General features: G+C 37.8%; 1 protein-coding gene across 1 annotated transcript in view; it reads left to right on the top strand.

Annotated features, from left to right (window-relative positions):
- TMPRSS5 (transmembrane serine protease 5) overlaps window positions 1-3,746 on the top strand; it is a 33,190-nt gene that overhangs the window by 15,753 nt on the left and 13,691 nt on the right. The window contains exon 2 of the mRNA XM_015590106.2: window positions 2,668-2,729. The gene's annotated coding sequence lies outside the window, so the exon portion shown is untranslated. The remainder of the gene's footprint in view (window positions 1-2,667; window positions 2,730-3,746) is intronic.

Here is a 3,746-nt window from a genome sequence, read left to right on the forward strand (position 1 = left end):
GCATTTATTTTTGCTCCATAGGCTCCTTAAATTATTATTATAGTCTTGGCTTCTTTTTTCCTGCCATTCTGATTGGGTATCCTTGGCTTCCCCATCTTCCATATCGGTGGTTTGATCCTCTTCTTTATCCACTCTATTGATTCCCTCTAATATACTCTTTTATCACAGATAATGTATTCTTCATTTCTGAATGGTTCTCTTTTATAATTTCCATTTCTATTTTTATGTTTTTTATCACTTTGTTAATGTTCTCACTGAGTTCATCTATACTTCTCTTCATTTCATCGAGCATCTTTATAATCAGTGTTTTGAACTCTGTATCTGTTAGATTGCTTGACTCCATTATTTCTGGATCTCTGTTTTGTTCTCATATGGTTTCTGCTTCTTTGCTTTCCCATTTTGGCTGCCTTTCTGTGTCTGTTTCTATGTACTAACTAAGCTGGCTCAGCAAGGAGTACTTGACTCGCTGAGAATATACCTGGATGTGGCTTGAGTGGGGCCGCCAGTTGGGGGTGGTGGGGTTTCAGGGAATCCTCTGGGTGGAGCGACCTCTGCTATCCAGTTTGATGATGTCATGGCTATGGTGGCGCTATGTCCTTGCACTGGGAGGAGGGAGGGCTCAACAGGGAACAATGGACACCACCGACACTTCTGTACAGAGCAAGTCTCTCCTCAGCCCTCACTCTGCCAACGTCTCCCTGTAAGTCCCTGGTGCCCTCTGCATGCAGCCGAATCGGCACTGGTGCTCAGAGCGAGCAGGTTTGTCCCCGTGAAAATCCGCTTGCGGATGCGGCCCCTTTAAGAGGCATCTGCCGCTGCTGCTGCTGCTGCTGCTGCCGCAGCCTCCATCTCACTCAGCTGTTCGAGACAGACAGCTCCACGTGCCGTTGCAGAGTGATTTCTTGGATTTCTCCTTAGTTGTATGGCTTGTTCATCAAGATCCCTGGTGATTTTTCCTTGCTGCTGCTCCTTGTTTTCGTCACAACTTTGATTTGGTCGTCAGAGGGACAAACAGAGCCTATTTTTTCCTCTCCCCTCTGCCCATTTTTATTTGAAGTTTTTTTTTGCTATTGAGTCATATGGGTTTTTTAAAAATATATTTTGTATATTAACCCCTTATCAGATATATGATTTATAAATATTTTTTCCCATTCTGTACGTTGCCTTTTTATCTTGATGGTTTTCTTTGCTGAGCAGAAACGTTTTAGTTTCATGTAGTCCCACTTGTATATTTTTGTTTTTGGTGACTTTACTTTTGATGTCAAATCCAAAAAAAATCATTGTCAAGACTAATGTCAAGGTGTTTTCTTCTAGGAGTTTTACAGTTTCAGGTCTTAAATGTAAGTCATTAATCCATTTCGAGTTGATTTTTGTGTATGGTGTAAAACAGGGTGTAGTTTTATGTGGCTGTCCAGTTTTTACAATACCATTTATTAAAGAGACTGTTTTCTCCCCATTGTATATTATTGCCTCCTTTGTCATAAATTAACTTACCATGGGTTTATTTCTGGGCTTTCTATTCCATTTCATTGATCTAAGTGTATGATTTTATGCCAATATCATATTGCTTTGATTACTATAGCTTTGTAATATAGTTTGATGTCAGGGAGTGTGATGCCTCCAGCTTTGTTCTTTCTTAAGATAGCTTTAGCTATTTGGGTCTTTTTTGGTTCTATACAAATTTTAGGATTGTTTGTTCTATTTCTGTGAAAAATGCCATCGGAATTTTAATAGGGATTACATTGACTCTGTAGATTTTTTTGGGTGGTAAGGACATTTTAATAATATTAATTTTTCCAGTCCATGAGCACAGAACATCTTTCCATTTATTTGTGTCTTCAATTCTTTCATCAGTTTCTTATGGTTTTCACTTTCTTGGTTAAATTTATTCCTACTTATTTTATTCTTTTTGATGCAATCGTAAATGATATCATTTTTTAAATTTCTCCTTATGATACTTTATTAGTGTATAAAATACAACAGATTTTTGTATATTGAAATTGTATCCTGAAACTTTACTGAATTTATTAGTTCTAACAGTTTTTTTTTTTGTAAAGTCTTTAGCGTTTTCTATATATATTATCATGTCATCTGCAAACAATGACAGTTTTACTTCTTCCTTTCCAATTTGGATGCTTTTTATTTCTTTTTCTTGCCTAATTGCTGTGGCTAGGACTTCCAATACTACGTTGAATAAAAGTGGTGAAAGTGGACACCCTTGTCTTATTCCTAATCTTAGAGGAAAAGCTTTCAGCTTTTTACTGTTGAGTACGATGTTAAGCTGTGGTCTGTCATTTTCTTGAATAAACACTTCCCATATTGCTGTAAGTCTTTGGTTAACTTCTTGAGTTCTAAAAAAGTCGATTCTGAAAATTTTTTTTTACCAGTTTTCTCATTGCTTTTATGGAGGAAAGAGTTTTCTGAGGTCTTTACTCTGCCATTTTCACTGATATCACCTGTAATATATTTGAAATGCCTTTCTATGTTAATGGCTTCTCACATCTCAAAACTTATCAAGGGTCTCCTCCATTGTGAAGTCTTCTTTGGGTTATCCGGGAAAAGAAGTCAGCTCTCTCCTTATTCGCCTATACCTCTGTGTCCATGCCTCCGTTCCTTCATTTTTCAAAAATAACAATTATTTATATCTGTTCTTGTCTCTCCTCCCAGCTTTCAAGCTCCTAGCTTGTGACTTATTCATTCTCCACGTCCAGACTATTTCCTGACACACAGTAAGTATTCAGATTTATAGGCTGAAGAGTATTGTCATAGGAGATCTCAGAGCCTAACCAGGGGTTTCTCAGCTCCAGCCTTGATTTCTTTCCTCTTGCTTCTATGATTCATGGGAGACTTCTGTCTCTTTGTCATATTGTGTGTAGAGAGCTCTGTGTGATAACCATAAGCTCAGAGTTGACACACTGAGTATATGAAGAAAATAGGGAGCAAAAGTAAAAATAAAGCATGTATGGGTAAGATTCAATAATAGTAGTAGTAATAGTAATAATAATAGTAATATAATAGCTAATATTTACTGAGTAGAGTCTGTGCTAGATGCCAGACTAAAAAATTTATTTTTTAAAAAATCTTTCCTTATTTATTTTTAAAAATTAATTTATTTTTCAGTTACAGTTGATGTACAATATTATATTAGTTTCAGGTGCACAACATAGTGATTAGACATTTATATATTTTATGAAGTGATCATCCCAAGACTAAAGCTTCATATTCAATATCTCATTTAATTCCAACATCAACTCTATCTATGAGATAGGTACTATTATCCTAACTTTACAGGTGAAGCTGGATAAGGGAAGTGACAGAACTAGGGCTGGGTGAAGGTCTGACTCCAAAGCCCATATTCTTAAACTATCCTGTTTGAGGGATCTATGAGAGATGTTTAGAGAAGGAGGAGCCACGCTGGCCTTTCCTTTCCTGGGACCTGCTCTGCCTCCTCAACTAAAGAGATGTGGCTCCTGGGTGTGTTCAGCCCGTCCTGGGCTCAGCTAGGCCACCTGTATTTTGAAGCAGCATAGCATTAAGGGGCCCCTAGGGCAGCTGGGCCAAGAGGCCCTATTTTCCCGGCACTGAGGTGACAGGTGCAGCCCTGAAGAGAGAGTGACAAAGATCACTAATCATCATCTCAATTCCAACATGGTGACTGCCTGGAAAGCCAACTCACATAGCGGCTAGATATAATCCAGAGGGCTCAAAAACATTTCAACAAATGCTAATATCAGTCTCTCTAATAT

This window comes from Pteropus alecto, unplaced genomic scaffold, assembly GCF_000325575.1.
Source record: "Pteropus alecto unplaced genomic scaffold, ASM32557v1 scaffold224, whole genome shotgun sequence".
NCBI lineage: Eukaryota > Metazoa > Chordata > Mammalia > Chiroptera > Pteropodidae > Pteropus > Pteropus alecto.